This window comes from Elephas maximus, chromosome 23 (assembly GCF_024166365.1).
Source record: "Elephas maximus indicus isolate mEleMax1 chromosome 23, mEleMax1 primary haplotype, whole genome shotgun sequence".
Classification (NCBI taxonomy): Eukaryota; Metazoa; Chordata; class Mammalia; order Proboscidea; family Elephantidae; genus Elephas; species Elephas maximus.
This window is the reverse complement of record NC_064841.1, coordinates 42,297,443-42,320,837: the sequence shown is the minus strand read 5'-3', so window position 1 is coordinate 42,320,837 and position 23,395 is coordinate 42,297,443.

Sequence of the window (23,395 nt, the reverse complement as noted above, 5' to 3'; positions counted from 1 at the left end):
CGATGTAGTTTTGCAGAAGAAGCCTTGCGTTTGCGAGAGCAAACGAGGACTGCACGGCGGGCAAGGGGAAGGAAGGGAAGCTTCTCTCCCTCTGCCCGCCTTTGCTCACAGGGCTGGGTGAAGTCAGGGAGTTCTCCCTTTCACCGAGAAACGTGCGGGCTGCTGTTGCCTGTGCGCTCTCTTCTTTGGAAAACAGTCTGCAGTTGCACGCTTTGCACCGTGGAAAGGCAGCGGGGTCTGCTGAGATTTCTTCCCCAGGCGCTTTGCTCTCCCTGGGCCAAAGCGAGCCTTCACGATAGCTGAACGCTAACACTGCATACGCGTTGTTGTTGGGGAACGGGGCTGCCGCCAGGCAGTTCTCCGGGGGAAAACGGCCCTTCGCGAAGGGCCGTTTCGCCGAGCTCCCTGCGGGAAAGCGAAAGCAAAGGACGCTTTTCTCCTTCTAACTGCTTTCGTCAGAGGAACGGGGGAAGTCACAGTGTTCTTTCTCTCCCTGAGATACGCACAATCTGATGTTGCCTCCGAGCTCCGTTCTCGGCAAAGAACTGAAACGGACATAGGTTCCTGTGGGGAAGCCCACGGCTTTGCTGGGATTTCTCTGGGCACAAGCACTATCTTGTCAGGGCAACGCCGCATGGGACTTGCTCTGCCAGGAGAGAGCTGCCACGTCGTCCTCTGGGCTGGGAAACCTTGCTTTGGCCAGTGCCAATGGACCGAATTCAGGCCGAAAGAAAAGAGACTAGGAAAAGGCCTTCTCTCCCCGGCTGCTTTCCCAGTCTCTTCCTAAGAGCAAAAACTCTGTCGTTGCTCCTCTGGCAGGAGAGCTGCACCGCGATGTAGTTTTGCAGAAGAAGCCTTGCGTTTGCGAGAGCAAACGAGGACTGCACGGCGGGCAAGGGGAAGGAAGGGAAGCTTCTCTCCCTCTGCCCGCCTTTGCTCACAGGGCTGGGTGAAGTCAGGGAGTTCTCCCTTTCACCGAGAAACGTGCGGGCTGCTGTTGCCTGTGCGCTCTCTTCTTTGGAAAAGAGTCTGCAGTTGCACGCTTTGCACCGTGGAAAGGCAGCGGGGTCTGCTGAGATTTCTTCCCCAGGCGCTTTGCTCTCCCTGGGCCAAAGCGAGCCTTCACGATAGCTGAACGCTAACACTGCATACGCGTTGTTGTTGGAGAACGGGGCTGCCGCCAGGCAGTTCTCCGGGGGAAAACGGCCCTTCGCGAAGGGCCGTTTCGCCGAGCTCCCTGCGGGAAAGCGAAAGCAAAGGACGCTTTTCTCCCTGTAACTGCTTTCGTCAGAGGAACGGGGGAAGTCACAGTGTTCTTACTCTCCCTGAGAAACGCACAATCTGATGTTGCCTCCGAGCTCCGTTCTCGGCAAAGAACTGAAACGGACATAGGTTCCTGTGGGGAAGCCCACGGCTTTGCTGGGATTTCTCTGGGCAGTGTGTTTTCCTTGGGCCTCAGCGTACCCACACTATCTCGTCAGGGCAACGCTGCATGGGACTTCCTCTGCCAGGAGAGAGCTGCCGCGTCGTCCGTTGGGCTGGGAAACCTTGCTTTGGCCAGTGCCAATGGACCGAATTCAGGCCGAAAGAAAAGAGACTAGGAAAAGGCCTTCTCTCCCCGGCTGCTTTCCCAGTCTCTTCCTAAGAGCAAAAACTCTGTCGTTGCTCCTCTGGCAGGAGAGCTGCACCGCGATGTAGTTTTGCAGAAGAAGCCTTGCGTTTGCGAGAGCAAACGAGGACTGCACGGCGGGCAAGGGGAAGGAAGGGAAGCTTCTCTCCCTCTGCCCGCCTTTGCTCACAGGGCTGGGTGAAGTCAGGGAGTTCTCCCTTTCACCGAGAAACGTGCGGGCTGCTGTTGCCTGTGCGCTCTCTTCTTTGGAAAAGAGTCTGCAGTTGCACGCTTTGCACCGTGGAAAGGCAGCGGGGTCTGCTGAGATTTCCTCCCCAGGCGCTTTGCTCTCCCTGGGCCAAAGCGAGCCTTCACGATAGCTGAACGCTAACACTGCATACGCGTTGTTGTTGGGGAACGGGGCTGCCGCCAGGCAGTTCTCCGGGGGAAAACGGCCCTTCGCGAAGGGCCGTTTCGCCGAGCTCCCTGCGGGAAAGCGAAAGCAAAGGACGCTTTTCTCCTTCTAACTGCTTTCGTCAGAGGAACGGGGGAAGTCACAGTGTTCTTTCTCTCCCTGAGATACGCACAATCTGATGTTGCCTCCGAGCTCCGTTCTCGGCAAAGAACTGAAACGGACATAGGTTCCTGTGGGGAAGCCCACGGCTTTGCTGGGATTTCTCTGGGCACAAGCACTATCTTGTCAGGGCAACGCCGCATGGGACTTGCTCTGCCAGGAGAGAGCTGCCACGTCGTCCTCTGGGCTGGGAAACCTTGCTTTGGCCAGTGCCAATGGACCGAATTCAGGCCGAAAGAAAAGAGACTAGGAAAAGGCCTTCTCTCCCCGGCTGCTTTCCCAGTCTCTTCCTAAGAGCAAAAACTCTGTCGTTGCTCCTCTGGCAGGAGAGCTGCACCGCGATGTAGTTTTGCAGAAGAAGCCTTGCGTTTGCGAGAGCAAACGAGGACTGCACGGCGGGCAAGGGGAAGGAAGGGAAGCTTCTCTCCCTCTGCCCGCCTTTGCTCACAGGGCTGGGTGAAGTCAGGGAGTTCTCCCTTTCACCGAGAAACGTGCGGGCTGCTGTTGCCTGTGCGCTCTCTTCTTTGGAAAAGAGTCTGCAGTTGCACGCTTTGCACCGTGGAAAGGCAGCGGGGTCTGCTGAGATTTCTTCCCCAGGCGCTTTGCTCTCCCTGGGCCAAAGCGAGCCTTCACGATAGCTGAACGCTAACACTGCATACGCGTTGTTGTTGGAGAACGGGGCAGCCGCCAGGCAGTTCTCCGGGGGAAAACGGCCCTTCGCGAAGGGCCGTTTCGCCGAGCTCCCTGCGGGAAAGCGAAAGCAAAGGACGCTTTTCTCCCTGTAACTGCTTTCGTCAGAGGAACGGGGGAAGTCACAGTGTTCTTTCTCTCCCTGAGATACGCACAATCTGATGTTGCCTCCGAGCTCCGTTCTCGGCAAAGAACTGAAACGGACATAGGTTCCTGTGGGGAAGCCCACGGCTTTGCTGGGATTTCTCTGGGCACAAGCACTATCTTGTCAGGGCAACGCCGCATGGGACTTGCTCTGCCAGGAGAGAGCTGCCACGTCGTCCTCTGGGCTGGGAAACCTTGCTTTGGCCAGTGCCAATGGACCGAATTCAGGCCGAAAGAAAAGAGACTAGGAAAAGGCCTTCTCTCCCCGGCTGCTTTCCCAGTCTCTTCCTAAGAGCAAAAACTCTGTCGTTGCTCCTCTGGCAGGAGAGCTGCACCGCGATGTAGTTTTGCAGAAGAAGCCTTGCGTTTGCGAGAGCAAACGAGGACTGCACGGCGGGCAAGGGGAAGGAAGGGAAGCTTCTCTCCCTCTGCCCGCCTTTGCTCACAGGGCTGGGTGAAGTCAGGGAGTTCTCCCTTTCACCGAGAAACGTGCGGGCTGCTGTTGCCTGTGCGCTCTCTTCTTTGGAAAAGAGTCTGCAGTTGCACGCTTTGCACCGTGGAAAGGCAGCGGGGTCTGCTGAGATTTCTTCCCCAGGCGCTTTGCTCTCCCTGGGCCAAAGCGAGCCTTCACGATAGCTGAACGCTAACACTGCATACGCGTTGTTGTTGGAGAACGGGGCTGCCGCCAGGCAGTTCTCCGGGGGAAAACGGCCCTTCGCGAAGGGCCGTTTCGCCGAGCTCCCTGCGGGAAAGCGAAAGCAATGGACGCTTTTCTCCCTGTAACTGCTTTCGTCAGAGGAACGGGGGAAGTCACAGTGTTCTTACTCTCCCTGAGAAACGCACAATCTGATGTTGCCTCCGAGCTCCGTTCTCGGCAAAGAACTGAAACGGACATAGGTTCCTGTGGGGAAGCCCACGGCTTTGCTGGGATTTCTCTGGGCAGTGTGTTTTCCTTGGGCCTCAGCGTACCCACACTATCTCGTCAGGGCAACGCTGCATGGGACTTCCTCTGCCAGGAGAGAGCTGCCGCGTCGTCCGTTGGGCTGGGAAACCTTGCTTTGGCCAGTGCCAATGGACCGAATTCAGGCCGAAAGAAAAGAGACTAGGAAAAGGCCTTCTCTCCCCGGCTGCTTTCCCAGTCTCTTCCTAAGAGCAAAAACTCTGTCGTTGCTCCTCTGGCAGGAGAGCTGCACCGCGATGTAGTTTTGCAGAAGAAGCCTTGCGTTTGCGAGAGCAAACGAGGACTGCACGGCGGGCAAGGGGAAGGAAGGGAAGCTTCTCTCCCTCTGCCCGCCTTTGCTCACAGGGCTGGGTGAAGTCAGGGAGTTCTCCCTTTCACCGAGAAACGTGCGGGCTGCTGTTGCCTGTGCGCTCTCTTCTTTGGAAAAGAGTCTGCAGTTGCACGCTTTGCACCGTGGAAAGGCAGCGGGGTCTGCTGAGATTTCTTCCCCAGGCGCTTTGCTCTCCCTGGGCCAAAGCGAGCCTTCACGATAGCTGAACGCTAACACTGCATACGCGTTGTTGTTGGGGAACGGGGCTGCCGCCAGGCAGTTCTCCAGGGGAAAACGGCCCTTCGCGAAGGGCCGTTTCGCCGAGCTCCCTGCGGGAAAGCGAAAGCAAAGGACGCTTTTCTCCTTCTAACTGCTTTCGTCAGAGGAACGGGGGAAGTCACAGTGTTCTTTCTCTCCCTGAGATACGCACAATCTGATGTTGCCTCCGAGCTCCGTTCTCGGCAAAGAACTGAAACGGACATAGGTTCCTGTGGGGAAGCCCACGGCTTTGCTGGGATTTCTCTGGGCACAAGCACTATCTTGTCAGGGCAACGCCGCATGGGACTTGCTCTGCCAGGAGAGAGCTGCCACGTCGTCCTCTGGGCTGGGAAACCTTGCTTTGGCCAGTGCCAATGGACCGAATTCAGGCCGAAAGAAAAGAGACTAGGAAAAGGCCTTCTCTCCCCGGCTGCTTTCCCAGTCTCTTCCTAAGAGCAAAAACTCTGTCGTTGCTCCTCTGGCAGGAGAGCTGCACCGCGATGTAGTTTTGCAGAAGAAGCCTTGCGTTTGCGAGAGCAAACGAGGACTGCACGGCGGGCAAGGGGAAGGAAGGGAAGCTTCTCTCCCTCTGCCCGCCTTTGCTCACAGGGCTGGGTGAAGTCAGGGAGTTCTCCCTTTCACCGAGAAACGTGCGGGCTGCTGTTGCCTGTGCGCTCTCTTCTTTGGAAAAGAGTCTGCAGTTGCACGCTTTGCACCGTGGAAAGGCAGCGGGGTCTGCTGAGATTTCTTCCCCAGGCGCTTTGCTCTCCCTGGGCCAAAGCGAGCCTTCACGATAGCTGAACGCTAACACTGCATACGCGTTGTTGTTGGGGAACGGGGCTGCCGCCAGGCAGTTCTCCGGGGGAAAACGGCCCTTCGCGAAGGGCCGTTTCGCCGAGCTCCCTGCGGGAAAGCGAAAGCAAAGGACGCTTTTCTCCTTCTAACTGCTTTCGTCAGAGGAACGGGGGAAGTCACAGTGTTCTTTCTCTCCCTGAGATACGCACAATCTGATGTTGCCTCCGAGCTCCGTTCTCGGCAAAGAACTGAAACGGACATAGGTTCCTGTGGGGAAGCCCACGGCTTTGCTGGGATTTCTCTGGGCAGTGTGTTTTCCTTGGGCCTCAGCGTACCCACACTATCTCGTCAGGGCAACGCTGCATGGGACTTCCTCTGCCAGGAGAGAGCTGCCGCGTCGTCCGTTGGGCTGGGAAACCTTGCTTTGGCCAGTGCCAATGGACCGAATTCAGGCCGAAAGAAAAGAGACTAGGAAAAGGCCTTCTCTCCCCGGCTGCTTTCCCAGTCTCTTCCTAAGAGCAAAAACTCTGTCGTTGCTCCTCTGGCAGGAGAGCTGCACCGCGATGTAGTTTTGCAGAAGAAGCCTTGCGTTTGCGAGAGCAAACGAGGACTGCACGGCGGGCAAGGGGAAGGAAGGGAAGCTTCTCTCCCTCTGCCCGCCTTTGCTCACAGGGCTGGGTGAAGTCAGGGAGTTCTCCCTTTCACCGAGAAACGTGCGGGCTGCTGTTGCCTGTGCGCTCTCTTCTTTGGAAAACAGTCTGCAGTTGCACGCTTTGCACCGTGGAAAGGCAGCGGGGTCTGCTGAGATTTCTTCCCCAGGCGCTTTGCTCTCCCTGGGCCAAAGCGAGCCTTCACGATAGCTGAACGCTAACACTGCATACGCGTTGTTGTTGGGGAACGGGGCTGCCGCCAGGCAGTTCTCCGGGGGAAAACGGCCCTTCGCGAAGGGCCGTTTCGCCGAGCTCCCTGCGGGAAAGCGAAAGCAAAGGACGCTTTTCTCCTTCTAACTGCTTTCGTCAGAGGAACGGGGGAAGTCACAGTGTTCTTTCTCTCCCTGAGATACGCACAATCTGATGTTGCCTCCGAGCTCCGTTCTCGGCAAAGAACTGAAACGGACATAGGTTCCTGTGGGGAAGCCCACGGCTTTGCTGGGATTTCTCTGGGCACAAGCACTATCTTGTCAGGGCAACGCCGCATGGGACTTGCTCTGCCAGGAGAGAGCTGCCACGTCGTCCTCTGGGCTGGGAAACCTTGCTTTGGCCAGTGCCAATGGACCGAATTCAGGCCGAAAGAAAAGAGACTAGGAAAAGGCCTTCTCTCCCCGGCTGCTTTCCCAGTCTCTTCCTAAGAGCAAAAACTCTGTCGTTGCTCCTCTGGCAGGAGAGCTGCACCGCGATGTAGTTTTGCAGAAGAAGCCTTGCGTTTGCGAGAGCAAACGAGGACTGCACGGCGGGCAAGGGGAAGGAAGGGAAGCTTCTCTCCCTCTGCCCGCCTTTGCTCACAGGGCTGGGTGAAGTCAGGGAGTTCTCCCTTTCACCGAGAAACGTGCGGGCTGCTGTTGCCTGTGCGCTCTCTTCTTTGGAAAAGAGTCTGCAGTTGCACGCTTTGCACCGTGGAAAGGCAGCGGGGTCTGCTGAGATTTCTTCCCCAGGCGCTTTGCTCTCCCTGGGCCAAAGCGAGCCTTCACGATAGCTGAACGCTAACACTGCATACGCGTTGTTGTTGGAGAACGGGGCTGCCGCCAGGCAGTTCTCCGGGGGAAAACGGCCCTTCGCGAAGGGCCGTTTCGCCGAGCTCCCTGCGGGAAAGCGAAAGCAAAGGACGCTTTTCTCCCTGTAACTGCTTTCGTCAGAGGAACGGGGGAAGTCACAGTGTTCTTACTCTCCCTGAGAAACGCACAATCTGATGTTGCCTCCGAGCTCCGTTCTCGGCAAAGAACTGAAACGGACATAGGTTCCTGTGGGGAAGCCCACGGCTTTGCTGGGATTTCTCTGGGCAGTGTGTTTTCCTTGGGCCTCAGCGTACCCACACTATCTCGTCAGGGCAACGCTGCATGGGACTTCCTCTGCCAGGAGAGAGCTGCCGCGTCGTCCGTTGGGCTGGGAAACCTTGCTTTGGCCAGTGCCAATGGACCGAATTCAGGCCGAAAGAAAAGAGACTAGGAAAAGGCCTTCTCTCCCCGGCTGCTTTCCCAGTCTCTTCCTAAGAGCAAAAACTCTGTCGTTGCTCCTCTGGCAGGAGAGCTGCACCGCGATGTAGTTTTGCAGAAGAAGCCTTGCGTTTGCGAGAGCAAACGAGGACTGCACGGCGGGCAAGGGGAAGGAAGGGAAGCTTCTCTCCCTCTGCCCGCCTTTGCTCACAGGGCTGGGTGAAGTCAGGGAGTTCTCCCTTTCACCGAGAAACGTGCGGGCTGCTGTTGCCTGTGCGCTCTCTTCTTTGGAAAAGAGTCTGCAGTTGCACGCTTTGCACCGTGGAAAGGCAGCGGGGTCTGCTGAGATTTCCTCCCCAGGCGCTTTGCTCTCCCTGGGCCAAAGCGAGCCTTCACGATAGCTGAACGCTAACACTGCATACGCGTTGTTGTTGGGGAACGGGGCTGCCGCCAGGCAGTTCTCCGGGGGAAAACGGCCCTTCGCGAAGGGCCGTTTCGCCGAGCTCCCTGCGGGAAAGCGAAAGCAAAGGACGCTTTTCTCCTTCTAACTGCTTTCGTCAGAGGAACGGGGGAAGTCACAGTGTTCTTTCTCTCCCTGAGATACGCACAATCTGATGTTGCCTCCGAGCTCCGTTCTCGGCAAAGAACTGAAACGGACATAGGTTCCTGTGGGGAAGCCCACGGCTTTGCTGGGATTTCTCTGGGCACAAGCACTATCTTGTCAGGGCAACGCCGCATGGGACTTGCTCTGCCAGGAGAGAGCTGCCACGTCGTCCTCTGGGCTGGGAAACCTTGCTTTGGCCAGTGCCAATGGACCGAATTCAGGCCGAAAGAAAAGAGACTAGGAAAAGGCCTTCTCTCCCCGGCTGCTTTCCCAGTCTCTTCCTAAGAGCAAAAACTCTGTCGTTGCTCCTCTGGCAGGAGAGCTGCACCGCGATGTAGTTTTGCAGAAGAAGCCTTGCGTTTGCGAGAGCAAACGAGGACTGCACGGCGGGCAAGGGGAAGGAAGGGAAGCTTCTCTCCCTCTGCCCGCCTTTGCTCACAGGGCTGGGTGAAGTCAGGGAGTTCTCCCTTTCACCGAGAAACGTGCGGGCTGCTGTTGCCTGTGCGCTCTCTTCTTTGGAAAAGAGTCTGCAGTTGCACGCTTTGCACCGTGGAAAGGCAGCGGGGTCTGCTGAGATTTCTTCCCCAGGCGCTTTGCTCTCCCTGGGCCAAAGCGAGCCTTCACGATAGCTGAACGCTAACACTGCATACGCGTTGTTGTTGGGGAACGGGGCTGCCGCCAGGCAGTTCTCCGGGGGAAAACGGCCCTTCGCGAAGGGCCGTTTCGCCGAGCTCCCTGCGGGAAAGCGAAAGCAAAGGACGCTTTTCTCCTTCTAACTGCTTTCGTCAGAGGAACGGGGGAAGTCACAGTGTTCTTTCTCTCCCTGAGATACGCACAATCTGATGTTGCCTCCGAGCTCCGTTCTCGGCAAAGAACTGAAACGGACATAGGTTCCTGTGGGGAAGCCCACGGCTTTGCTGGGATTTCTCTGGGCACAAGCACTATCTTGTCAGGGCAACGCCGCATGGGACTTGCTCTGCCAGGAGAGAGCTGCCACGTCGTCCTCTGGGCTGGGAAACCTTGCTTTGGCCAGTGCCAATGGACCGAATTCAGGCCGAAAGAAAAGAGACTAGGAAAAGGCCTTCTCTCCCCGGCTGCTTTCCCAGTCTCTTCCTAAGAGCAAAAACTCTGTCGTTGCTCCTCTGGCAGGAGAGCTGCACCGCGATGTAGTTTTGCAGAAGAAGCCTTGCGTTTGCGAGAGCAAACGAGGACTGCACGGCGGGCAAGGGGAAGGAAGGGAAGCTTCTCTCCCTCTGCCCGCCTTTGCTCACAGGGCTGGGTGAAGTCAGGGAGTTCTCCCTTTCACCGAGAAACGTGCGGGCTGCTGTTGCCTGTGCGCTCTCTTCTTTGGAAAAGAGTCTGCAGTTGCACGCTTTGCACCGTGGAAAGGCAGCGGGGTCTGCTGAGATTTCTTCCCCAGGCGCTTTGCTCTCCCTGGGCCAAAGCGAGCCTTCACGATAGCTGAACGCTAACACTGCATACGCGTTGTTGTTGGGGAACGGGGCTGCCGCCAGGCAGTTCTCCGGGGGAAAACGGCCCTTCGCGAAGGGCCGTTTCGCCGAGCTCCCTGCGGGAAAGCGAAAGCAAAGGACGCTTTTCTCCCTGTAACTGCTTTCGTCAGAGGAACGGGGGAAGTCACAGTGTTCTTACTCTCCCTGAGAAACGCACAATCTGATGTTGCCTCCGAGCTCCGTTCTCGGCAAAGAACTGAAACGGACATAGGTTCCTGTGGGGAAGCCCACGGCTTTGCTGGGATTTCTCTGGGCAGTGTGTTTTCCTTGGGCCTCAGCGTACCCACACTATCTCGTCAGGGCAACGCTGCATGGGACTTCCTCTGCCAGGAGAGAGCTGCCGCGTCGTCCGTTGGGCTGGGAAACCTTGCTTTGGCCAGTGCCAATGGACCGAATTCAGGCCGAAAGAAAAGAGACTAGGAAAAGGCCTTCTCTCCCCGGCTGCTTTCCCAGTCTCTTCCTAAGAGCAAAAACTCTGTCGTTGCTCCTCTGGCAGGAGAGCTGCACCGCGATGTAGTTTTGCAGAAGAAGCCTTGCGTTTGCGAGAGCAAACGAGGACTGCACGGCGGGCAAGGGGAAGGAAGGGAAGCTTCTCTCCCTCTGCCCGCCTTTGCTCACAGGGCTGGGTGAAGTCAGGGAGTTCTCCCTTTCACCGAGAAACGTGCGGGCTGCTGTTGCCTGTGCGCTCTCTTCTTTGGAAAAGAGTCTGCAGTTGCACGCTTTGCACCGTGGAAAGGCAGCGGGGTCTGCTGAGATTTCTTCCCCAGGCGCTTTGCTCTCCCTGGGCCAAAGCGAGCCTTCACGATAGCTGAACGCTAACACTGCATACGCGTTGTTGTTGGGGAACGGGGCTGCCGCCAGGCAGTTCTCCAGGGGAAAACGGCCCTTCGCGAAGGGCCGTTTCGCCGAGCTCCCTGCGGGAAAGCGAAAGCAAAGGACGCTTTTCTCCTTCTAACTGCTTTCGTCAGAGGAACGGGGGAAGTCACAGTGTTCTTTCTCTCCCTGAGATACGCACAATCTGATGTTGCCTCCGAGCTCCGTTCTCGGCAAAGAACTGAAACGGACATAGGTTCCTGTGGGGAAGCCCACGGCTTTGCTGGGATTTCTCTGGGCAGTGTGTTTTCCTTGGGCCTCAGCGTACCCACACTATCTCGTCAGGGCAACGCTGCATGGGACTTCCTCTGCCAGGAGAGAGCTGCCCCGTCGTCCGTTGGGCTGGGAAACCTTGCTTTGGCCAGTGCCAATGGACCGAATTCAGGCCGAAAGAAAAGAGACTAGGAAAAGGCCTTCTCTCCCCGGCTGCTTTCCCAGTCTCTTCCTAAGAGCAAAAACTCTGTCGTTGCTCCTCTGGCAGGAGAGCTGCACCGCGATGTAGTTTTGCAGAAGAAGCCTTGCGTTTGCGAGAGCAAACGAGGACTGCACGGCGGGCAAGGGGAAGGAAGGGAAGCTTCTCTCCCTCTGCCCGCCTTTGCTCACAGGGCTGGGTGAAGTCAGGGAGTTCTCCCTTTCACCGAGAAACGTGCGGGCTGCTGTTGCCTGTGCGCTCTCTTCTTTGGAAAAGAGTCTGCAGTTGCACGCTTTGCACCGTGGAAAGGCAGCGGGGTCTGCTGAGATTTCTTCCCCAGGCGCTTTGCTCTCCCTGGGCCAAAGCGAGCCTTCACGATAGCTGAACGCTAACACTGCATACGCGTTGTTGTTGGGGAACGGGGCTGCCGCCAGGCAGTTCTCCGGGGGAAAACGGCCCTTCGCGAAGGGCCGTTTCGCCGAGCTCCCTGCGGGAAAGCGAAAGCAAAGGACGCTTTTCTCCTTCTAACTGCTTTCGTCAGAGGAACGGGGGAAGTCACAGTGTTCTTTCTCTCCCTGAGATACGCACAATCTGATGTTGCCTCCGAGCTCCGTTCTCGGCAAAGAACTGAAACGGACATAGGTTCCTGTGGGGAAGCCCACGGCTTTGCTGGGATTTCTCTGGGCACAAGCACTATCTTGTCAGGGCAACGCCGCATGGGACTTGCTCTGCCAGGAGAGAGCTGCCACGTCGTCCTCTGGGCTGGGAAACCTTGCTTTGGCCAGTGCCAATGGACCGAATTCAGGCCGAAAGAAAAGAGACTAGGAAAAGGCCTTCTCTCCCCGGCTGCTTTCCCAGTCTCTTCCTAAGAGCAAAAACTCTGTCGTTGCTCCTCTGGCAGGAGAGCTGCACCGCGATGTAGTTTTGCAGAAGAAGCCTTGCGTTTGCGAGAGCAAACGAGGACTGCACGGCGGGCAAGGGGAAGGAAGGGAAGCTTCTCTCCCTCTGCCCGCCTTTGCTCACAGGGCTGGGTGAAGTCAGGGAGTTCTCCCTTTCACCGAGAAACGTGCGGGCTGCTGTTGCCTGTGCGCTCTCTTCTTTGGAAAAGAGTCTGCAGTTGCACGCTTTGCACCGTGGAAAGGCAGCGGGGTCTGCTGAGATTTCCTCCCCAGGCGCTTTGCTCTCCCTGGGCCAAAGCGAGCCTTCACGATAGCTGAACGCTAACACTGCATACGCGTTGTTGTTGGAGAACGGGGCTGCCGCCAGGCAGTTCTCCGGGGAAAAACGGCCCTTCGCGAAGGGCCGTTTCGCCGAGCTCCCTGCGGGAAAGCGAAAGCAAAGGACGCTTTTCTCCCTGTAACTGCTTTCGTCAGAGGAACGGGGGAAGTCACAGTGTTCTTACTCTCCCTGAGAAACGCACAATCTGATGTTGCCTCCGAGCTCCGTTCTCGGCAAAGAACTGAAACGGACATAGGTTCCTGTGGGGAAGCCCACGGCTTTGCTGGGATTTCTCTGGGCAGTGTGTTTTCCTTGGGCCTCAGCGTACCCACACTATCTCGTCAGGGCAACGCTGCATGGGACTTCCTCTGCCAGGAGAGAGCTGCCGCGTCGTCCGTTGGGCTGGGAAACCTTGCTTTGGCCAGTGCCAATGGACCGAATTCAGGCCGAAAGAAAAGAGACTAGGAAAAGGCCTTCTCTCCCCGGCTGCTTTCCCAGTCTCTTCCTAAGAGCAAAAACTCTGTCGTTGCTCCTCTGGCAGGAGAGCTGCACCGCGATGTAGTTTTGCAGAAGAAGCCTTGCGTTTGCGAGAGCAAACGAGGACTGCACGGCGGGCAAGGGGAAGGAAGGGAAGCTTCTCTCCCTCTGCCCGCCTTTGCTCACAGGGCTGGGTGAAGTCAGGGAGTTCTCCCTTTCACCGAGAAACGTGCGGGCTGCTGTTGCCTGTGCGCTCTCTTCTTTGGAAAACAGTCTGCAGTTGCACGCTTTGCACCGTGGAAAGGCAGCGGGGTCTGCTGAGATTTCTTCCCCAGGCGCTTTGCTCTCCCTGGGCCAAAGCGAGCCTTCACGATAGCTGAACGCTAACACTGCATACGCGTTGTTGTTGGGGAACGGGGCTGCCGCCAGGCAGTTCTCCAGGGGAAAACGGCCCTTCGCGAAGGGCCGTTTCGCCGAGCTCCCTGCGGGAAAGCGAAAGCAAAGGACGCTTTTCTCCTTCTAACTGCTTTCGTCAGAGGAACGGGGGAAGTCACAGTGTTCTTTCTCTCCCTGAGATACGCACAATCTGATGTTGCCTCCGAGCTCCGTTCTCGGCAAAGAACTGAAACGGACATAGGTTCCTGTGGGGAAGCCCACGGCTTTGCTGGGATTTCTCTGGGCAGTGTGTTTTCCTTGGGCCTCAGCGTACCCACACTATCTCGTCAGGGCAACGCTGCATGGGACTTCCTCTGCCAGGAGAGAGCTGCCCCGTCGTCCGTTGGGCTGGGAAACCTTGCTTTGGCCAGTGCCAATGGACCGAATTCAGGCCGAAAGAAAAGAGACTAGGAAAAGGCCTTCTCTCCCCGGCTGCTTTCCCAGTCTCTTCCTAAGAGCAAAAACTCTGTCGTTGCTCCTCTGGCAGGAGAGCTGCACCGCGATGTAGTTTTGCAGAAGAAGCCTTGCGTTTGCGAGAGCAAACGAGGACTGCACGGCGGGCAAGGGGAAGGAAGGGAAGCTTCTCTCCCTCTGCCCGCCTTTGCTCACAGGGCTGGGTGAAGTCAGGGAGTTCTCCCTTTCACCGAGAAACGTGCGGGCTGCTGTTGCCTGTGCGCTCTCTTCTTTGGAAAAGAGTCTGCAGTTGCACGCTTTGCACCGTGGAAAGGCAGCGGGGTCTGCTGAGATTTCTTCCCCAGGCGCTTTGCTCTCCCTGGGCCAAAGCGAGCCTTCACGATAGCTGAACGCTAACACTGCATACGCGTTGTTGTTGGGGAACGGGGCTGCCGCCAGGCAGTTCTCCGGGGGAAAACGGCCCTTCGCGAAGGGCCGTTTCGCCGAGCTCCCTGCGGGAAAGCGAAAGCAAAGGACGCTTTTCTCCTTCTAACTGCTTTCGTCAGAGGAACGGGGGAAGTCACAGTGTTCTTTCTCTCCCTGAGATACGCACAATCTGATGTTGCCTCCGAGCTCCGTTCTCGGCAAAGAACTGAAACGGACATAGGTTCCTGTGGGGAAGCCCACGGCTTTGCTGGGATTTCTCTGGGCACAAGCACTATCTTGTCAGGGCAACGCCGCATGGGACTTGCTCTGCCAGGAGAGAGCTGCCACGTCGTCCTCTGGGCTGGGAAACCTTGCTTTGGCCAGTGCCAATGGACCGAATTCAGGCCGAAAGAAAAGAGACTAGGAAAAGGCCTTCTCTCCCCGGCTGCTTTCCCAGTCTCTTCCTAAGAGCAAAAACTCTGTCGTTGCTCCTCTGGCAGGAGAGCTGCACCGCGATGTAGTTTTGCAGAAGAAGCCTTGCGTTTGCGAGAGCAAACGAGGACTGCACGGCGGGCAAGGGGAAGGAAGGGAAGCTTCTCTCCCTCTGCCCGCCTTTGCTCACAGGGCTGGGTGAAGTCAGGGAGTTCTCCCTTTCACCGAGAAACGTGCGGGCTGCTGTTGCCTGTGCGCTCTCTTCTTTGGAAAAGAGTCTGCAGTTGCACGCTTTGCACCGTGGAAAGGCAGCGGGGTCTGCTGAGATTTCCTCCCCAGGCGCTTTGCTCTCCCTGGGCCAAAGCGAGCCTTCACGATAGCTGAACGCTAACACTGCATACGCGTTGTTGTTGGAGAACGGGGCTGCCGCCAGGCAGTTCTCCGGGGAAAAACGGCCCTTCGCGAAGGGCCGTTTCGCCGAGCTCCCTGCGGGAAAGCGAAAGCAAAGGACGCTTTTCTCCCTGTAACTGCTTTCGTCAGAGGAACGGGGGAAGTCACAGTGTTCTTACTCTCCCTGAGAAACGCACAATCTGATGTTGCCTCCGAGCTCCGTTCTCGGCAAAGAACTGAAACGGACATAGGTTCCTGTGGGGAAGCCCACGGCTTTGCTGGGATTTCTCTGGGCAGTGTGTTTTCCTTGGGCCTCAGCGTACCCACACTATCTCGTCAGGGCAACGCTGCATGGGACTTCCTCTGCCAGGAGAGAGCTGCCGCGTCGTCCGTTGGGCTGGGAAACCTTGCTTTGGCCAGTGCCAATGGACCGAATTCAGGCCGAAAGAAAAGAGACTAGGAAAAGGCCTTCTCTCCCCGGCTGCTTTCCCAGTCTCTTCCTAAGAGCAAAAACTCTGTCGTTGCTCCTCTGGCAGGAGAGCTGCACCGCGATGTAGTTTTGCAGAAGAAGCCTTGCGTTTGCGAGAGCAAACGAGGACTGCACGGCGGGCAAGGGGAAGGAAGGGAAGCTTCTCTCCCTCTGCCCGCCTTTGCTCACAGGGCTGGGTGAAGTCAGGGAGTTCTCCCTTTCACCGAGAAACGTGCGGGCTGCTGTTGCCTGTGCGCTCTCTTCTTTGGAAAACAGTCTGCAGTTGCACGCTTTGCACCGTGGAAAGGCAGCGGGGTCTGCTGAGATTTCTTCCCCAGGCGCTTTGCTCTCCCTGGGCCAAAGCGAGCCTTCACGATAGCTGAACGCTAACACTGCATACGCGTTGTTGTTGGGGAACGGGGCTGCCGCCAGGCAGTTCTCCAGGGGAAAACGGCCCTTCGCGAAGGGCCGTTTCGCCGAGCTCCCTGCGGGAAAGCGAAAGCAAAGGACGCTTTTCTCCTTCTAACTGCTTTCGTCAGAGGAACGGGGGAAGTCACAGTGTTCTTTCTCTCCCTGAGATACGCACAATCTGATGTTGCCTCCGAGCTCCGTTCTCGGCAAAGAACTGAAACGGACATAGGTTCCTGTGGGGAAGCCCACGGCTTTGCTGGGATTTCTCTGGGCAGTGTGTTTTCCTTGGGCCTCAGCGTACCCACACTATCTCGTCAGGGCAACGCTGCATGGGACTTCCTCTGCCAGGAGAGAGCTGCCCCGTCGTCCGTTGGGCTGGGAAACCTTGCTTTGGCCAGTGCCAATGGACCGAATTCAGGCCGAAAGAAAAGAGACTAGGAAAAGGCCTTCTCTCCCCGGCTGCTTTCCCAGTCTCTTCCTAAGAGCAAAAACTCTGTCGTTGCTCCTCTGGCAGGAGAGCTGCACCGCGATGTAGTTTTGCAGAAGAAGCCTTGCGTTTGCGAGAGCAAACGAGGACTGCACGGCGGGCAAGGGGAAGGAAGGGAAGCTTCTCTCCCTCTGCCCGCCTTTGCTCACAGGGCTGGGTGAAGTCAGGGAGTTCTCCCTTTCACCGAGAAACGTGCGGGCTGCTGTTGCCTGTGCGCTCTCTTCTTTGGAAAAGAGTCTGCAGTTGCACGCTTTGCACCGTGGAAAGGCAGCGGGGTCTGCTGAGATTTCTTCCCCAGGCGCTTTGCTCTCCCTGGGCCAAAGCGAGCCTTCACGATAGCTGAACGCTAACACTGCATACGCGTTGTTGTTGGGGAACGGGGCTGCCGCCAGGCAGTTCTCCGGGGGAAAACGGCCCTTCGCGAAGGGCCGTTTCGCCGAGCTCCCTGCGGGAAAGCGAAAGCAAAGGACGCTTTTCTCCTTCTAACTGCTTTCGTCAGAGGAACGGGGGAAGTCACAGTGTTCTTTCTCTCCCTGAGATACGCACAATCTGATGTTGCCTCCGAGCTCCGTTCTCGGCAAAGAACTGAAACGGACATAGGTTCCTGTGGGGAAGCCCACGGCTTTGCTGGGATTTCTCTGGGCACAAGCACTATCTTGTCAGGGCAACGCCGCATGGGACTTGCTCTGCCAGGAGAGAGCTGCCACGTCGTCCTCTGGGCTGGGAAACCTTGCTTTGGCCAGTGCCAATGGACCGAATTCAGGCCGAAAGAAAAGAGACTAGGAAAAGGCCTTCTCTCCCCGGCTGCTTTCCCAGTCTCTTCCTAAGAGCAAAAACTCTGTCGTTGCTCCTCTGGCAGGAGAGCTGCACCGCGATGTAGTTTTGCAGAAGAAGCCTTGCGTTTGCGAGAGCAAACGAGGACTGCACGGCGGGCAAGGGGAAGGAAGGGAAGCTTCTCTCCCTCTGCCCGCCTTTGCTCACAGGGCTGGGTGAAGTCAGGGAGTTCTCCCTTTCACCGAGAAACGTGCGGGCTGCTGTTGCCTGTGCGCTCTCTTCTTTGGAAAAGAGTCTGCAGTTGCACGCTTTGCACCGTGGAAAGGCAGCGGGGTCTGCTGAGATTTCTTCCCCAGGCGCTTTGCTCTCCCTGGGCCAAAGCGAGCCTTTACGATAGCTGAACGCTAACACTGCATACGCGTTGTTGTTGGAGAACGGGGCTGCCGCCAGGCAGTTCTCCGGGGGAAAACGGCCCTTCGCGAAGGGCCGTTTCGCCGAGCTCCCTGCGGGAAAGCGAAAGCAAAGGACGCTTTTCTCCCTGTAACTGCTTTCGTCAGAGGAACGGGGGAAGTCACAGTGTTCTTACTCTCCCTGAGAAACGCACAATCTGATGTTGCCTCCGAGCTCCGTTCTCGGCAAAGAACTGAAACGGACATAGGTTCCTGTGGGGAAGCCCACGGCTTTGCTGGGATTTCTCTGGGCAGTGTGTTTTCCTTGGGCCTCAGCGTACCCACACTATCTCGTCAGGGCAACGCTGCATGGGACTTCCTCTGCCAGGAGAGAGCTGCCGCGTCGTCCGTTGGGCTGGGAAACCTTGCTTTGGCCAGTGCCAATGGACCGAATTCAGGCCGAAAGAAAAGAGACTAGGAAAAGGCCTTCTCTCCCCGGCTGCTTTCCCAGTCTCTTCCTAAGAGCAAAAACTCTGTCGTTGCTCCTCTGGCAGGAGAGCTGCACCGCGATGTAGTTTTGCAGAAGAAGCCTTGCGTTTGCGAGAGCAAACGAGGACTGCACGGCGGGCAAGGGGAAGGAAGGGAAGCTTCTCTCCCTCTGCCCGCCTTTGCTCACAGGGCTGGGTGAAGTCAGGGAGTTCTCCCTTTCACCGAGAAACGTGCGGGCTGCTGTTGCCTGTGCGCTCTCTTCTTTGGAAAAGAGTCTGCAGTTGCACGCTTTGCACCGTGGAAAGGCAGCGGGGTCTGCTGAGATTTCCTCCCCAGGCGCTTTGCTCTCCCTGGGCCAAAGCGAGCCTTCACGATAGCTGAACGCTAACACTGCATACGCGTTGTTGTTGGGGAACGGGGCTGCCGCCAGGCAGTTCTCCGGGGGAAAACGGCCCTTCGCGAAGGGCCGTTTCGCCGAGCTCCCTGCGGGAAAGCGAAAGCAAAGGACGCTTTTCTCCTTCTAACTGCTTTCGTCAGAGGAACGGGGGAAGTCACAGTGTTCTTTCTCTCCCTGAGATACGCACAATCTGATGTTGCCTCCGAGCTCCGTTCTCGGCAAAGAACTGAAACGGACATAGGTTCCTGTGGGGAAGCCCACGGCTTTGCTGGGATTTCTCTGGGCACAAGCACTATCTTGTCAGGGCAACGCCGCATGGGACTTGCTCTGCCAGGAGAGAGCTGCCACGTCGTCCTCTGGGCTGGGAAACCTTGCTTTGGCCAGTGCCAATGGACCGAATTCAGGCCGAAAGAAAAGAGACTAGGAAAAGGCCTTCTCTCCCCGGCTGCTTTCCCAGTCTCTTCCTAAGAGCAAAAACTCTGTCGTTGCTCCTCTGGCAGGAGAGCTGCACCGCGATGTAGTTTTGCAGAAGAAGCCTTGCGTTTGCGAGAGCAAACGAGGACTGCACGGCGGGCAAGGGGAAGGAAGGGAAGCTTCTCTCCCTCTGCCCGCCTTTGCTCACAGGGCTGGGTGAAGTCAGGGAGTTCTCCCTTTCACCGAGAAACGTGCGGGCTGCTGTTGCCTGTGCGCTCTCTTCTTTGGAAAAGAGTCTGCAGTTGCACGCTTTGCACCGTGGAAAGGCAGCGGGGTCTGCTGAGATTTCTTCCCCAGGCGCTTTGCTCTCCCTGGGCCAAAGCGAGCCTTCACGATAGCTGAACGCTAACACTGCATACGCGTTGTTGTTGGAGAACGGGGCAGCCGCCAGGCAGTTCTCCGGGGGAAAACGGCCCTTCGCGAAGGGCCGTTTCGCCGAGCTCCCTGCGGGAAAGCGAAAGCAAAGGACGCTTTTCTCCCTGTAACTGCTTTCGTCAGAGGAACGGGGGAAGTCACAGTGTTCTTTCTCTCCCTGAGATACGCACAATCTGATGTTGCCTCCGAGCTCCGTTCTCGGCAAAGAACTGAAACGGACATAGGTTCCTGTGGGGAAGCCCACGGCTTTGCTGGGATTTCTCTGGGCACAAGCACTATCTTGTCAGGGCAACGCCGCATGGGACTTGCTCTGCCAGGAGAGAGCTGCCACGTCGTCCTCTGGGCTGGGAAACCTTGCTTTGGCCAGTGCCAATGGACCGAATTCAGGCCGAAAGAAAAGAGACTAGGAAAAGGCCTTCTCTCCCCGGCTGCTTTCCCAGTCTCTTCCTAAGAGCAAAAACTCTGTCGTTGCTCCTCTGGCAGGAGAGCTGCACCGCGATGTAGTTTTGCAGAAGAAGCCTTGCGTTTGCGAGAGCAAACGAGGACTGCACGGCGGGCAAGGGGAAGGAAGGGAAGCTTCTCTCCCTCTGCCCGCCTTTGCTCACAGGGCTGGGTGAAGTCAGGGAGTTCTCCCTTTCACCGAGAAACGTGCGGGCTGCTGTTGCCTGTGCGCTCTCTTCTTTGGAAAAGAGTCTGCAGTTGCACGCTTTGCACCGTGGAAAGGCAGCGGGGTCTGCTGAGATTTCTTCCCCAGGCGCTTTGCTCTCCCTGGGCCAAAGCGAGCCTTCACGATAGCTGAACGCTAACACTGCATACGCGTTGTTGTTGGAGAACGGGGCTGCCGCCAGGCAGTTCTCCGGGGGAAAACGGCCCTTCGCGAAGGGCCGTTTCGCCGAGCTCCCTGCGGGAAAGCGAAAGCAAAGGACGCTTTTCTCCCTGTAACTGCTTTCGTCAGAGGAACGGGGGAAGTCACAGTGTTCTTACTCTCCCTGAGAAACGCACAATCTGATGTTGCCTCCGAGCTCCGTTCTCGGCAAAGAACTGAAACGGACATAGGTTCCTGTGGGGAAGCCCACGGCTTTGCTGGGATTTCTCTGGGCACAAGCACTATCTTGTCAGGGCAACGCCGCATGGGACTTGCTCTGCCAGGAGAGAGCTGCCACGTCGTCCTCTGGGCTGGGAAACCTTGCTTTGGCCAGTGCCAATGGACCGAATTCAGGCCGAAAGAAAAGAGACTAGGAAAAGGCCTTCTCTCCCCGGCTGCTTTCCCAGTCTCTTCCTAAGAGCAAAAACTCTGTCGTTGCTCCTCTGGCAGGAGAGCTGCACCGCGATGTAGTTTTGCAGAAGAAGCCTTGCGTTTGCGAGAGCAAACGAGGACTGCACGGCGGGCAAGGGGAAGGAAGGGAAGCTTCTCTCCCTCTGCCCGCCTTTGCTCACAGGGCTGGGTGAAGTCAGGGAGTTCTCCCTTTCACCGAGAAACGTGCGGGCTGCTGTTGCCTGTGCGCTCTCTTCTTTGGAAAAGAGTCTGCAGTTGCACGCTTTGCACCGTGGAAAGGCAGCGGGGTCTGCTGAGATTTCTTCCCCAGGCGCTTTGCTCTCCCTGGGCCAAAGCGAGCCTTCACGATAGCTGAACGCTAACACTGCATACGCGTTGTTGTTGGAGAACGGGGCTGCCGCCAGGCAGTTCTCCGGGGGAAAACGGCCCTTCGCGAAGGGCCGTTTCGCCGAGCTCCCTGCGGGAAAGCGAAAGCAAAGGACGCTTTTCTCCCTGTAACTGCTTTCGTCAGAGGAACGGGGGAAGTCACAGTGTTCTTACTCTCCCTGAGAAACGCACAATCTGATGTTGCCTCCGAGCTCCGTTCTCGGCAAAGAACTGAAACGGACATAGGTTCCTGTGGGGAAGCCCACGGCTTTGCTGGGATTTCTCTGGGCAGTGTGTTTTCCTTGGGCCTCAGCGTACCCACACTATCTCGTCAGGGCAACGCTGCATGGGACTTCCTCTGCCAGGAGAGAGCTGCCGCGTCGTCCGTTGGGCTGGGAAACCTTGCTTTGGCCAGTGCCAATGGACCGAATTCAGGCCGAAAGAAAAGAGACTAGGAAAAGGCCTTCTCTCCCCGGCTGCTTTCCCAGTCTCTTCCTAAGAGCAAAAACTCTGTCGTTGCTCCTCTGGCAGGAGAGCTGCACCGCGATGTAGTTTTGCAGAAGAAGCCTTGCGTTTGCGAGAGCAAACGAGGACTGCACGGCGGGCAAGGGGAAGGAAGGGAAGCTTCTCTCCCTCTGCCCGCCTTTGCTCACAGGGCTGGGTGAAGTCAGGGAGTTCTCCCTTTCACCGAGAAACGTGCGGGCTGCTGTTGCCTGTGCGCTCTCTTCTTTGGAAAAGAGTCTGCAGTTGCACGCTTTGCACCGTGGAAAGGCAGCGGGGTCTGCTGAGATTTCTTCCCCAGGCGCTTTGCTCTCCCTGGGCCAAAGCGAGCCTTCACGATAGCTGAACGCTAACACTGCATACGCGTTGTTGTTGGGGAACGGGGCTGCCGCCAGGCAGTTCTCCAGGGGAAAACGGCCCTTCGCGAAGGGCCGTTTCGCCGAGCTCCCTGCGGGAAAGCGAAAGCAAAGGACGCTTTTCTCCTTCTAACTGCTTTCGTCAGAGGAACGGGGGAAGTCACAGTGTTCTTTCTCTCCCTGAGATACGCACAATCTGATGTTGCCTCCGAGCTCCGTTCTCGGCAAAGAACTGAAACGGACATAGGTTCCTGTGGGGAAGCCCACGGCTTTGCTGGGATTTCTCTGGGCACAAGCACTATCTTGTCAGGGCAACGCCGCATGGGACTTGCTCTGCCAGGAGAGAGCTGCCACGTCGTCCTCTGGGCTGGGAAACCTTGCTTTGGCCAGTGCCAATGGACCGAATTCAGGCCGAAAGAAAAGAGACTAGGAAAAGGCCTTCTCTCCCCGGCTGCTTTCCCAGTCTCTTCCTAAGAGCAAAAACTCTGTCGTTGCTCCTCTGGCAGGAGAGCTGCACCGCGATGTAGTTTTGCAGAAGAAGCCTTGCGTTTGCGAGAGCAAACGAGGACTGCACGGCGGGCAAGGGGAAGGAAGGGAAGCTTCTCTCCCTCTGCCCGCCTTTGCTCACAGGGCTGGGTGAAGTCAGGGAGTTCTCCCTTTCACCGAGAAACGTGCGGGCTGCTGTTGCCTGTGCGCTCTCTTCTTTGGAAAAGAGTCTGCAGTTGCACGCTTTGCACCGTGGAAAGGCAGCGGGGTCTGCTGAGATTTCTTCCCCAGGCGCTTTGCTCTCCCTGGGCCAAAGCGAGCCTTCACGATAGCTGAACGCTAACACTGCATACGCGTTGTTGTTGGGGAACGGGGCTGCCGCCAGGCAGTTCTCCGGGGGAAAACGGCCCTTCGCGAAGGGCCGTTTCGCCGAGCTCCCTGCGGGAAAGCGAAAGCAAAGGACGCTTTTCTCCTTCTAACTGCTTTCGTCAGAGGAACGGGGGAAGTCACAGTGTTCTTTCTCTCCCTGAGATACGCACAATCTGATGTTGCCTCCGAGCTCCGTTCTCGGCAAAGAACTGAAACGGACATAGGTTCCTGTGGGGAAGCCCACGGCTTTGCTGGGATTTCTCTGGGCAGTGTGTTTTCCTTGGGCCTCAGCGTACCCACACTATCTCGTCAGGGCAACGCTGCATGGGACTTCCTCTGCCAGGAGAGAGCTGCCGCGTCGTCCGTTGGGCTGGGAAACCTTGCTTTGGCCAGTGCCAATGGACCGAATTCAGGCCGAAAGAAAAGAGACTAGGAAAAGGCCTTCTCTCCCCGGCTGCTTTCCCAGTCTCTTCCTAAGAGCAAAAACTCTGTCGTTGCTCCTCTGGCAGGAGAGCTGCACCGCGATGTAGTTTTGCAGAAGAAGCCTTGCGTTTGCGAGAGCAAACGAGGACTGCACGGCGGGCAAGGGGAAGGAAGGGAAGCTTCTCTCCCTCTGCCCGCCTTTGCTCACAGGGCTGGGTGAAGTCAGGGAGTTCTCCCTTTCACCGAGAAACGTGCGGGCTGCTGTTGCCTGTGCGCTCTCTTCTTTGGAAAACAGTCTGCAGTTGCACGCTTTGCACCGTGGAAAGGCAGCGGGGTCTGCTGAGATTTCTTCCCCAGGCGCTTTGCTCTCCCTGGGCCAAAGCGAGCCTTCACGATAGCTGAACGCTAACACTGCATACGCGTTGTTGTTGGGGAACGGGGCTGCCGCCAGGCAGTTCTCCGGGGGAAAACGGCCCTTCGCGAAGGGCCGTTTCGCCGAGCTCCCTGCGGGAAAGCGAAAGCAAAGGACGCTTTTCTCCTTCTAACTGCTTTCGTCAGAGGAACGGGGGAAGTCACAGTGTTCTTTCTCTCCCTGAGATACGCACAATCTGATGTTGCCTCCGAGCTCCGTTCTCGGCAAAGAACTGAAACGGACATAGGTTCCTGTGGGGAAGCCCACGGCTTTGCTGGGA